The sequence below is a fragment of the Mobula hypostoma genome, chromosome 22 (genome assembly GCF_963921235.1).
Source record: "Mobula hypostoma chromosome 22, sMobHyp1.1, whole genome shotgun sequence".
NCBI lineage: Eukaryota > Metazoa > Chordata > Chondrichthyes > Myliobatiformes > Myliobatidae > Mobula > Mobula hypostoma.
Genome location: NC_086118.1, coordinates 54779188 through 54793182, shown reverse-complemented (window position 1 = coordinate 54793182; position 13995 = coordinate 54779188). Strand labels below are relative to the sequence as shown.

At 40.1% G+C, this 13995-nt stretch overlaps 1 protein-coding gene across 4 annotated transcripts in view; it reads right to left on the bottom strand.

Annotated features, from left to right (window-relative positions):
* cep112 (centrosomal protein 112) overlaps nucleotides 1-13995 on the bottom strand; it is a 553075-nt gene that overhangs the window by 474211 nt on the left and 64869 nt on the right. The gene's annotated exons all lie outside the window — the stretch shown is intronic.

Genomic DNA, 13995 nt, shown 5'->3' with positions numbered 1-13995 from the left:
GAGTCTCTGTGTGTGGAAGTTAGGAATAGGAAGGGGTCAATAACTCTACTGGGTGTTTTTTATAGACCACCCAATAGTAACAGGGACATCGAGGAGTAGATAGGGAGACAGATTCTGCAAAGGTGTAATAATAACAGGGTTGTTGTGGTGGGAGATTTTAATTTCCCAAATATTGATTGGCATCTCCCTGGAGTGATGGGTTTAGATGGGGTGGAGTTTGTTAGGTGTGTTCAGGAAGGTTTCTTGACACAATATATAGATATGCCTACAAGACGAGAGGCTGTACTTAATCTGGTATTGGGAAATGAACCTGGTCAGGTGTCAAGTCTCTCAGTGGGAGAGCATTTTGGAGATAGTGACCACAATTCTACATCCTTTACCATAGCATTGGGGAGGGATAGGAACAGACAAGTTAGGGAAACATTTAATTGGAGTAAGGGGAAATATGAGGCTATCAGGCAGGAATTTGGAAGCATAAATTGGAAACAGAAGTTCTCAGGGAAACATACAGAAGAAATGTGGCAAATGTTCGGGGGATATTTGCGTGGGCTTCTGATTAGGTACGTTCCAATGAGACAGAGAAAGGATGGTAGCGTACAGGAACCATGGTGTACAAAGGCTGTTGTAAATCTAGACAACAGATGTAGTGTATATGGATTTCAGCAAGGCATTTGATAAGGTACCCTATGCAAGGTTTATTGAGAAAGTAAGGAGGCATGGGATCCAAGGGCACATTGCTTTGTGGATCCAGAACTGGCTTGCCCACAGAAGGCAAAGAGTTGTTGTAGATGGGTCATATTCTACATGGAGCTCGGTGACCAGTGGTGTGCCTTAGAGCTCTGTTCTGGGACCCCTACTCTTTGTGATTTTTATAAATGACCTGGATGAGGAAGTGCAGGGATGGGTTAGTAAATTTGCTGATGACACAAAGGTTGGGGGTGTTGTGGATAGTGTAGAGGACTGTCAGAGGTTACAGCGGGACATTGATAGGATGCAGAACTGGAGTTCAACCCAGATAAGTGTGAGATGGTTCATTATGAGATGTCAAATGTAACGGCAGGATATAGAATTAATGGTAAGACTCTTGGCAGTGTGGAGGATCAGAGGGATCTTGGGGTCCGAGCCCATAGGACACTCAAAGCTGCTGTGCAGGTTGACTCTGTGGTTAAGAAGGTGCATTGGCCTTCATCAACTGTGGGATTGAGTTTAAGAGCCGAGAGGCAATGTTGCAGCTATATAGGACCCTGGTCAGACCACACTTAGAGTGCTGTGCTCAATTCTAGTCGTCTCACTACAGGAAGGATGTGGAAACCATAGAAAGGGTGCAGAGATTTACGAGGATGTTGCCTGGATTGGGGAGCATGCCTTATGAGAATAGGTTGAGTGAACTTGGCCTTTTCTCCTTGGAGCGACAGAGGATGAGAGGACCTGATAGAGGAGTACAGGATAATGAGAGGCATTGATCGTGTGGATAGTCAGAGACTTTTTCTCAGGGCTGAAATGGCTAGCACGAGAGGGCATAGTTTTAAGGTGCTTGGAAGGAGGTACAGAGGAGATGTCAGGGGTAAGTTTTTTTTTACACAGAGAGCGGTGAGTGCGTGGGATGGGCTGCCGGTGGCAGTGGTGGAGGCAGATACGATAGGGTCTTTTAAGAGATTCCTGGATAGGTACATGGAGCTTAGAAAAATAGAGGGCTATGGGTAAAGGCACGTTCAGCACAACTTTGTGGGCCGAAAGGCCTGTATTGTGCTGTAGGTTTTCTATGTTTCTAGAATTGCAATGTCTTGCGGATTGCCTTTGCTTTCCTAAGAGCAATGACATGCCGATGATTATACTGGCCTTGGCAGCAATGTCCAATCCTTGAAAAATTAATAGAAATAATCCAAAGGGCAAACTAAGTAGAAGTGGGAACACTTGTCAAAGAGGTTGTTTTAAGCAAGTTTATTTAAGGGGGGGGAGAGGGTGGAGTCAAAAAAAGACAGAGTGAAAGAGGGGAAGGAAAAGATAAAGGGAAAGAAGGAGAAAAGGCAAGAAAACTATTGAGGAATGGAGTTCTAGAACTGAAAAGTAGTGTATGATTGTTACACTGCCACCTCTGGAAGATGCTAACACTCTCTTCAACAGCAATGACCAAATTAATTTGAAGTATTGAAGTTTCTGTATTCAGCCAAACACTGTTTAACTGATTATTTTAAAGGTAAATTTGTGGTTTCAGAATATCACCAATTTTGTTTATGGATAAAACTTTAAAAGATAAATACCCTAAATGAGAGTGTTTTGAAGTTGGCCTGTGCCCAGTTTTTAAAGATGCAGCATGGTAGTGTAGTGGCTAGCACAATGTTTCAGAGTACCAGCAACCCTGGTTCATTTCCACCCAATGCCTGTAAGGAGTTTGTATGTTCTCCATATGGGTTCCTTCCAGGTGCTCCGGTTTCCTCTCACAGTCCAAAGACAAACCAGTAGGTTAAGTTAATTGGTTATTGTAAAGTGTCCCCTGATTAGGCTTGCATTGAACTGGAGAATCGCTGGACAGCGTGGCTCAAAAGGGCAAAGGTCTTACTCTGCACTGTATCTCAACCAATCAATAATTTTAAAAATAGAAATAAATTTCAATTATAATTTAGGCAATTTTGTATTGCTTTTGAAGATCTGTGTGCAATCAAGGTGTTTCAATTGATTGTAGTAAAAATATACCTGTATCTGGAAGGTCCAACAGCTGGTGAGTCAGTATCCTGGCAAAAAAAACTGCATCATGAAGACAAAAGAACACTCCAAGAAACTCCACAAAAAGGTTATTGGAAAGCACAAGTCAGGAGATGGACACAAGAAAATTTCCAAGTTACTGAATATCCCAGTTAAGTCAATTATCAAGAGATGGAAAGAATATGTCACAACTGTAAATCTGCCCAGAGCAGGCCGTCCTCAAAAATGAAGTGAACGTGGAAGAAGGGGACTAGTGAAGGAGGCCACCAAGAGACCTGTGACAACTCTGGAGGACACAAGATGTTAACTTTACATAACCTTTTCACATTATAAGGATCTCATAAAGTAGCACTGTATCATCACAATTTTCCCCCATAGCAAACTGATTACCCCAGCTGCCCATATCAGCAAGTCTGCACAACGAGTTGCAGGATCTCATGCATTTTAAGAGAATATTTGAGATGAAGGATATGGATGTCTTGGAGAAGATGCAGAAGAGATTCACCAGGATATTACCTGGATTAAAGTGTATTACTGAAAAGAAGAGCTTGAATAAACTTGTACTCTTTCCTCTGTAGCATGAGTGGCAATTCGATAAAAATATACAAAATTAAGTGATGCATATATAGGCAAATGCTCCTCCACCCCACTCACTCCACCCCCAGTGGTCCCAGAGTGAAAAGGTCAAATATTAGGAGATATACATTTAAAATGAGAGGAGGAAGTTTCAGGGAAATTTGCAGTTTTTTTTAAACACAGAGAGTGATGGGTGACTGGAATTCACCACTAGTGGAAAGTGGTGGAAGCAGATTAAGTAACTAAAGTTTAAGGGGCACAGTATTTAGACAGGCACATAAATAGAGAGATATGGACATATGCAGGCATCTGAGATTAGCTTAATTTGGCATCATGGTCGGTGCAGACATGATGGGCCAAAGGGCCTATTCCTGCGCTGTTTGTTTCTATACGTTTACATAAAATTATGCCTTATTTGCACTTTCCAGATTCATTAAAACCTGCATTGCTTTAAATTCATCTGTCCTTACAATTAGCAGCAGTGAATTTATATTGGTTGTGTTATCTCCTGCAGGTGGCAGACATGGAAATTAATGAAGTCAGGATTCAAAGAGCTTATTAAAAGCTGTTGAAAAGAGTTGCTTTGATTTTGGAAACATTTAACTGGAGATTTAGCTCATCTAAATTTATCAAGGGGGCAAATTTTTGGTAATTAATAAAAACATGGAAAGTTTGCAATATGCCCAGTATGGTCTGAATCAGTTCACTAACATTTTTTGAAAACAAACTAAATTCTAGGGAACCATCTACTGCATGTGTAGAGTTTGAAGAAAAATATCCAATGGCAAAGTAGACTTTAGTCTTGGGAACTGTATGGTCATGAATCTTGGCAGAAGAAATTAAAGAGTTGACTATTTTCTAAATGGAGAGAAAATACTAAAAACTGAGACGCAAATGGACTTGGGAGTCCTTGTGCAGGATTCCCGAAAGGTTAATTTACAGGTTGAGTCTGTGGTGAGGAAGGCAAGTGGAATATTAGCATTCATTTCAAGAGGAATAAAATATAAAAGCAAAGATGTAATGCTGAAACTTTATGAAGCTCTGGTGAGGCCTCACTTGGAATACTGTGAAGAGATTTGGGCCCCTTTTCTTAGAAAAATGTGCTGAAACTGGAGATGGTTCAAAGGAGATTCACGAAAATTATTCCAAGATTGAAAGGCTTCTCACATGAAGATCGTTTGATGACCCTGGACCTGTATTCACTAGAATTCTGAAGAATGAGGGGTCACCTCATAGAAACCTATTAAATAGTGAAAGGGCTCAACAGAGTGGATGTGGAGAGGATGTTTCCCAAGATGGGAGAGTCTAAGACAAGAGGACATAGCCTCAGAATAGAGGGGTGCCCTTTAGAACGGAGATTAGGAGGAATTTCTTTAGGCAGAGAGTGGAGAATCTGTCCCCCATTATTACCTCACCAGCATCATTTACCAGTGATCCAATATCAGCTCTCACCTCCCTTTTACTACTTATATAACTGAAAAACTTTTGGTATCCTGCTTTATATCATTGGCTAATCTGCCCTCATATTTCATCTTTTCCCTTCTTATAGCTTTTCTAGTTGCATTTTGTTGGATTTTAAAAGTTTCCCAATCATCCAACTTCTGTAGGACATATCTATCCTGTGTTTTGTGAACTATTCCCAGAAACTTCAGCCATCTCTGCTCTGCTGTCATCCCCACCAGTATCTTCCTTCAATCCACCTTGGCAAGCTCCTCTCTCATGCCTCTGTAACTCTCTTTATTTCATTTTGATACTGATACGTGTGACTTATGCTTCTTCCTCTCAATTGCAGTATGAATTCAATCATATTATGATCACTGCCTCCTAAGGGTTCCTTTACATTAAGCTCCCTGATAAGATTTGGGTTATTACACAACACCAAATCTAAGATAGCCTTTCCCCTCATAGGCTCAAGCACAAGCTGCTCTTAAAAAGCCATCTCTTAGGCATTCAACAAACTCCCTCTCTTGCGATTCGGCACCAACCTGATTTTCCCAATCCCTTGCATATTGAAGTCCCCCATTACATGCCTTTTTTTTTTAGCTCCCTTTGCAATCTCAACCCCACATCTAGGCTACTATTTGGAGGCCTATATATGATTCCCACAATGTTTTTTTCTCTCTTATACTTTTTTTAACTCCACCCACAAAGATTCAACATTTTCTGACCCCATGTCGCCTCTTTCTAAGGATGTAATTCCATCTCAACAGAGCCACACCACCGCCTATACCTTCAAGCCTGCCCTTTTGATACAAAGTATATCCTTTGATGTTAAGCTTCCAACTATGGCTTCTTTCAGCCACGACTCAGTGATGCCCACAACGTCATACTGACCAATCTCTAATTGCACCACGAGTTTGTCCACTTCATTCTGAATGCTGCGCACATTTAAATACAGCACCTTCAGTCCTGCATTCTTCGCCCTTTTGAATTTTGTTTCTGTGGTACAATTTAACTCTTTGCTCTGTCTGCATTTGTACCCAACCACTGACTTGTCCTTCTTTACATTCATGTTACACCCATCATCTACTTTAAACCTGCTGGCTCATCATCAGGTCTATCATACTGATTCCCCTGCCATATTAGTTTAAATCCCTCCCAACATATTTAGTAAACCTGCCTGCAAGAATATCGGTCTCGCTCGGATTCAAGTGCAACTTGTTCCTTTTGTACAGATCACACCTGACCCAAAGGAGGTCCCAATTATCCAGAAATCTGAACCCCTGTCCCCTGCTCCAATTCTTCAGCCACAGATTTTTCTGCCATATCATTCTATTCCTATCCTCACTGTCATGTGGCACAGGCAGCAGTCCCAAGTTTACTATCCTTGAGGTCATGCTTCTCAGCTTCCTTCCTAACTCCCTGTATTCCACAACGTACTCCTTTTTCCACCTATGTTGTTGGCACCAATATGTACCACGACTTCTGGCTGCTCACCCCCATTTTTAGGATATTGTGGACACAATCAGAAATATTGCAGACCCTGACACCTGCGAAGCAAACTACCACCCGCGTTTCTTTTTTGCATCCACAAAATCGCCTAACTGTCCCCCTAACTATACAGTCCCCGATTACTGCTGCCATCCTCTTCTGTTCCCTACCCTTCTGAACCATAGGGCCAGACTCAGTGCCTGAGGCATGGCTGCTGTTGCTTCCCCAAGGTAGGTCCACCCCCCCACCAACAGTACTCAAAATAGAGTACTTATTGCTGAAGGGGACAGCCACAAAGGTACTCTCCACTATCTGATGTTTTCCCTTCCCTATCATGACAGTCACCCATTTATCCATCTCCTGTAGCCTTGGGGTGACTACCTCCCTGTATATCACCTCTTCACTTTCCCTAACAAGCCGAAGGTCATCAGGCTGCAGCTCCAGTTCCCCAACATGGTCTCTAAGGAGCAGCATCTTGATGCACCTGGTGCAGATGTGGCAACCAGGGATGCTGGTAGTCTCCCAGAAATCTCATATCTGATACACAAAACAGAACACTGGCCCTGTAGACATACCCTCTATTCTCTCAAGAGTTAAATAATAAAAAAGAAATAAGTAATGAACTTATCTATTTACCTTGCCTCCGCATGTTCTCACCAAAGCCTTACCACTTTGATCAGACAACTCCCACAACAACTGCTCCTGTAGATGGTACCTCTCTTTTATGGAGACTGGGTTTTTAAAGCTCTTCACTGGATATGTGCAGGAGTGCTTCTACTATGCCTGCGCCGTATCAAACACTCCTGTTGAAAAACTTCCTGCTTTGTAGAGCTCTCCATCAGACTGGCGTGAGGATGCTTCTACTGTGTCTGCACCTTACTCCAATCATTGAAATGCAGAGGATTTAATTTGACTTTTTTTGATACTGATCAACAAAAAAACTCTTTTGTGTCAAAGTGAAAACAGATCTCTACAAAGTGATATAAATTAATTACAAATATAAAACACAAAATAATTGATTGCATAAGTATTCATCCCCTTCAAGTCAGTGTTTAACAGATGCACCTATGGCAGCCATTACAGCCTTGAGTCTGTGTGGATAAGTCTCTATCTGCATTGCACATCTGGACACTGCAACATTTCCCCATTCTTCTCTACAAAACTGCTCAAACTCTGTTAGATTGCATGGGATAGTGAATGAACAGCCCTTTTCAAGACCTGCCACAATTCCCAATTGGATTGAGGTATGGATATGACTTGGCCACTCCAGGACATTAACTTTGTTGTTTTTAAGCCATTCCTGTGTAGCCGGCTTTAAGCTTGGGTCATTGTCTTGCTGGAAAACAGATCTCCCAAGTCACAGTTCTCTTGCAGACTCAGGATTTCCCTGTATTTTGCTGCATTCATTTTTACTCTTTGCCTTCACAAGCCTTCCAGGACCTGCTTCAATAAAGGATCCCCACGGCATGATGCAGCCACCACCATGTTTCACAGCAGGGATGGTGTGTTTTTGATGATATGTGGTACTTGACTTATGCCAAACATAGCGTTTAGTCTGATGGCCAGAAAGCTGAATTGTGGTTTCATCAGAGCATAGAGCCTTCTTCCAGCCGACTTCAGAGTCTCCCACATGGCTCCTGGCAAACTCTAGCAAAGATTTCATGTGAGGTTTTTCAACATTGGCTTTCTCTTTGTCACTTTCCCATAAAGCTGCGACTGGTGAAGCACCTGGGCCACAGTTGTTGTATGTGCAGTCTCTCCCATCTCTCCAAAAACAGATCTCCATTTAACTAATTATGTGACTTCTAAAATCAAATGGCTCTACCACTGATGATTTGGTGTGTCAAATTAAAGGGGTTGAATACTTCTGCAATCAATTATTTCATGATTTATATTTGTAATTAATTTAGATCACTTTGTAGAGATCTGTTTTCACTTTAACACAAAAGAGTCTTTCTGTTAATCAGTGTTAAAAAAGCCAAATTAAGTCCACTGTGATTCAATGTTGTAAAACAATAAAATGTGAAAACTTCCAAGGGGAGTGAATACTTTTTAAAGGCGCTGTACTTGGATGCCTGCCAAATTATCTTAAACAGTAATTTTTATTGTGGATGATGTATAATTCAGAAGCTTTCATTAATTCAGTTCAGTTCTGGACTGTGAAATCTTGAGCACCAAAACTTAGATTGAAACCCCAGTGTAACTATAACAAAGTGATTAAAAAAAATCACTCAAGACAAGTTACCTTTAGGGTCTGACTATGTATTGAAATGTGTGCACCTTCTCAAGTGGATGTCCCTAAGCACTACATTGAAGAAGAGTGGGAAAATTACCACCAGGGTCTTGACAATATTTCTATTAATTAATGATACTAGGTCCATCCATGAACCAAAACAGGCCTTCCTTTCACATGTATCTCCTCCAACTTAGTCCACTGCAGGCTGTGCTTCCTCAACATCAACAAGACGAAGCGTAGTTTCAAAGAACACCTACATTCAGTCTGCAATAGCCATCCCAAATTCCCAGCTGCAGGACATTTCAATTCCATTCCCTATTTCCACATTGACTTGTCCATCCTTTGTACTCTCTACTGCCATGATGAAGCCCACTACAAGCTGTCAGAGCAACATCTTATATTCCACCTGAATGATATACAATCCAATGGCATGAATATTAAGTTTTCCAATTTTAGACAACCCTTCCTCTTTTTCTCCTTTGTTTTCCTTTCATTCTTTTCCCCCTTCTCCTAATGATCCTTTCATACTGTTATTTCTGTGCCTCTTCCCACCCACCCCCAGCCCCTCCTTTACCCATCTCTGTCCCCTTCGTCCTGTTCCAATGACCAATTTCACACATAGGTAACCCTCTCATCCCTGTTCTCAGCCCCCCACCTCAAATCTTGTTCCAACTGTTTTTCACCTCTCCCTTCTCCTCTCACGATTCCAGTTCCCATCTCTTTACATATCAGAAGACAGGACTAATGTTCCTGCTTATCTCCCTCCAGCAGCCATCTCCCATTTTCACACTTCCCTCCCTCCTCCTTGCTTCATCTGTTTTTTTTAAAGAAAATTGCTTCACCCTTTCCCTGTCTCTATACAGCTGCCATAGTCTTCCAACTTCGTCACTGCTCAACTCTCCTAACTGATACCACCTGCCTATCATCTTCCACCCCTCCTCAGTATACTAATCTCCTGAAAGTTATTCCTTACCACTCCCTTTCTCCACTCAGTGCTGGTCATTTTGCCTCTTCAATCTCAGTCCTGATGCAGAGGCTCAGCTTGACCTGTTCTTGTCTCCTACCAACACGGAGTTTTCCCAGCAGATTGCATGTTAGCTGGCAAGTTGTTTTTCTGAGAGGATGCAATCCAAAAATGGAATGGTATGTTTACTACACTACAGGAGTGATAAAATTAAAAAGGTTGGCTGTAAAGCACTTTGGGATTGTGAAAGGTACAATAAATATCTTCTTTTCTAAAGGTAACGTAGCCCATGTTATGAGTTGCATTAAAAAGTCAGAGAATATTTTAGCTATGAAAGAGTTCTACAGGTTATCAGACAAGACAATCACTTCCAAAAAGAACATTTTGATCTCTGGTAGGCTACTTTATTGAGATTGTTCAATAGAAACATAATTAGGAGAGAGAAAAGTAAAGAGTTTGGAAGAAATCTTTCTATTTCTTAGAAGACCTAAAAACTGGAACCCCACCAGTATTGTGGAGAATCCTGACACAAGGACAGCTAAAGTTCAATGCCGACCACTTCCTTCTCGAGGGCAAGTGGGAATAACCAATTAATATAAACTTCGGCAGCAATTCCTATATATTTAGAATGATTACTTTCAAACTCCTTTGGAGAAGTAAGTGCTTAGATGTTCTTGTTCCACAAACAACAATTACATTTAAAAATCGAAAATTAAAGTTATTTTAGATATTCTACTTTCTAAAGCTTGTGGAACAAGTTTTACGAGTGGAAGTAATAACTTGAGCACATCGCGGTTTTTTATGTGATAGTAGATAGATTTGATAAGAGAAATGTAGTAAATCTGGTGTATATAGGCATCCAGAAGACTTCTGATATGGTGCCATAAAAGAGGCTTATCAGTAAAGTTGAAACCAATGCACTGAAGAGGCATTGATGGTATGGATATGAAGTTGACCACATAACACCAAAAGTGGTCACGATAATGAGATACTTTAAAGGAATTCCTCCAGGGATCAATGTTATGAACTTTCCTTTTTTCATTGTGTCGCCATGCTTCTAGCACCAACACAACATGCAACAACTCACTAACTCTAACCGTATGTCTTTAGAATGTGGGAGGAAATCAAACCACCCACACAGTCATGAGGACAACCTACAAACTCCTGACAAACAGCAACAAGAATCGAAACCCAATCTTACAACTGGCACTATAAAGCAAGTATGATTTCTAACCTTGTGGATTAAAATAAAATCTGGGAGTGCTGTGACCTACTAGGAGAATAATGACTGCAGAAGTCTTTGCTGAAGAGGAAGGGATTGCATGTGAGACATGCCAGGGAAATGACACCGAATTGGAAAAACTGCAGTCACAATAAATAAAACCTTGCAAAATCCTCCAACTTTGAGAGAAATCCCTACAGAATGTAAAAGGGCACACCTTATTCTGCTCTCTATGAAAGACAGGTGAGAAACTGGGGAATTGTAAATCAGTTAGCCTAACACCTGCTGCTAGGAAATGACAAAATTCTATAACTAAGGACTGAATTATTGAAATCTCAACATTTTTAGCTAATCAGAGAATTAACTTGGGTTCATAAGGGTTGCTCATATAATAAATCACACAGATGAAATGCAGGCCATGAGGCTCTTCAAGCCCAATCTACCACCTAATAAGATGATGGCCATTCTGATTACAATCTCATCTTTTTGTTCATATTTACCTACAATAATGTTTTCATCATTGTGTCATACAGCACAGAAATAGGCCCTTCAGCCCACCTTATCCACGCTATCAAGTACCTATCTGGATTAAACCCACTTTCCAGTAGTTGGTCCTTAGCCTTGTATGCCTCGATGATTCAAGTACTTATCTAAACACTTAAATGTTATGAGTGTACCTACCTTCACCATCGTCATGTAGTGTTTTCCACATTCTAACCATCCTCGGTATGAAAAAAAAATTCTTCCTTAGATCCTCACACATTAAATCAATGCCCTCTAGTTTTACACACCTCTGCTTTGGAACCTCCATATTCTTGTTCACAACTTAGCGTTCTACTTATCTTTATGTCATGAGCAAGTTTACAATTTACATTGTTGAAGCCTTAATTAAAGTCATCGAAACTCTGGGAATATCAACAAGGGAATGATTGCAAATCTTAATTCTTGACAGTAACCAACAAATTCTCTCAGAAGAGGCTATACGTTGAAGCTCAAGGAATTGAAAACAAGTTATTTACCAGAGCAGGAAACTGAATGAGAAGAAAGAAATAGATGGAGATATTGGTCAAATGTTTAATCTAGCACAGTATCCTGCATTGGGAATAACAATTGTTCATTATATGTATAGAGACTTGAATATTAAGATAGAATAATGCGTTAAGCTTTGTTGGCGAAAGCAAAGCAGTAGAAAATGGATTTCAGCTTCATTAAATAACAGTTCATCTATCATGACCCTGGTGAAAGATGTAACTGAATCGCTTGCATATAGTGAAAAGAGACAGAGCAGGAGGTCCAAACAAACTTGGGGTAGTTTTTACACACAAAGTTCATGGGAAGGTCAGGAAAAAATACACCATAATCAGCAACCCAAATGACCTCTCAATCTGATTGCCTGAAACACAGGCTGAGTAAGTGGACAGTATAATGTAGATAAATGTGAAGATATCCATTTCCACAGGAAAAACGGAAAAAGCCATATTATTTAACCGGTGTTAGATTGAGAAATAATTATGTACAAAGAAGCTTGGATTTTAGTGTACACCAGTCGGTGAAAACAAATATGAAGTAAAACAGCATCACACACAAAAATACTGGAGGAACCCAGCAGGCCAGGCAGCATCTATGGAAAAGGGTACAGTCGATGTCTCGTCCTGAAATGTCGACTGTACCCTTTTCCATAGATGCTGCCTGGCCTGCTGAGTTCCTCCAGCATTTTGTGTGTATTGCTCTGCATCTGCAAATTTTCTCGTTTGTGAAATAAAATAGCATGTTTGCTTTCACAGCAAGAGGAACTGAGTATGGAGTAAGGATGCCTTACTATAATTGTATAGGCCTTGGTGAAAACACACCTGCAGTACTCAGTAATCCTGCCTCCTTATCTCAAAAAAGTTACTTTTGCCATAAAGGGTTTGAAGCGCTGTTTCACCAAACTAATTCTTGAGTAGGCATGACCACCATTTGAAGAGAGATTTCTGTATTCAATAGCACTTAGAAGAACAAAAGGTGATCCAATTGAAACAAAACTCCTGCAGTACTAGACAAGGAAAAAGTTTTCCCAGCTAGTATGTCAAAGTCTCAGAGTACTGAGTAAGAGATTTATAGGTAAGATTCCTCATTCAGATGGTGATGGATCTCTGGTATTTTATATCAGTGAAGGCTATAGATGCTACAAGGTTGCTGAAAATATTTACAAAAATGAATATTTATAGAAGGTAAAGGCCTCAAAACACATAAAGAAAGAATAGGACATTTGAATATATAGAAAAAGCATCGAGAGAGATGATCAGGCATGATAATACTTCATGGCAAAACAGACAACGTCTGTTCCTATTTTACTGATTCCAAGTTACAAAGCCAAAGTTAGTTAAAACCTGAAGTACTGAGTGCAATTCTGGGCATCATGGCTACGAAAATAAATATGAAAATAATACCTCTGGCTTATAATATATTAAAATATTAAGGACCAAAAGCAGGTACATGGAATTGGATCACTGTTTAGCCATCATGCTATCTATGAAGGAACAAGCTCAAAGGAGTAAATAACTAACTAGTGTACGCACGTTCCAATCTACTGTCCACAAATGCAAATGCTCAACATAGATAATGCTGTACTCTTAATGCCATCTTCCAAATGAAGCATTAAACTACACACTGTTGCCCTCTCAGAGCGATAAGGATGCCATAACATTTTAATGAAGAGCAGCAATGATCCCCTGGTGTTCTGACCTATAGTTATCCTTCATTCAACAATATTAAAACCATCTGATTATTGTTGGTGATACTTTGCGGTATACAGATTGGCTGACACATTTGCTATATTGCTACACATCAAAAAAAAGAATACAATACATATAATCTGGGATATTTGGAAGATTCCAATGACAGTTTATAATGCAAGTTCTTATTTTTCATTGTATAGAACAAATTGAACAACAGAAATGAAATGAGCTTCCTTCACAATAGACATGTTGAATACCTTTAGAGCAAAAGCAATTGATCCTAATTTAACTTGTGTGTGAAGGAAATTAAATATCTACTTGTAAGTAGGACCAAGTTATAATGCAGAAAATAAAAATCATTAAGATATCACTACTTCATATTATAGATTTTTTGTTCAATTATTTTATAATCCTAATGCTTCATCAAACATTGGTGCATCCTTCTGCAGCTGTACCCAAATCTATCTGCAAAAAAAGTCTAATTTATCGTTGCATCAATTCTGTACTGTTGTTTCATACTCATTGGTAACTGAATAACTGTCTCATCAGACACATCTTTGTTTCATCTCTCGCTGTTCCCTATGGTAACACGCCAAAATGTGGCCCTAGAAATGGAAGGCACAACTTTATTTCATTGTATATT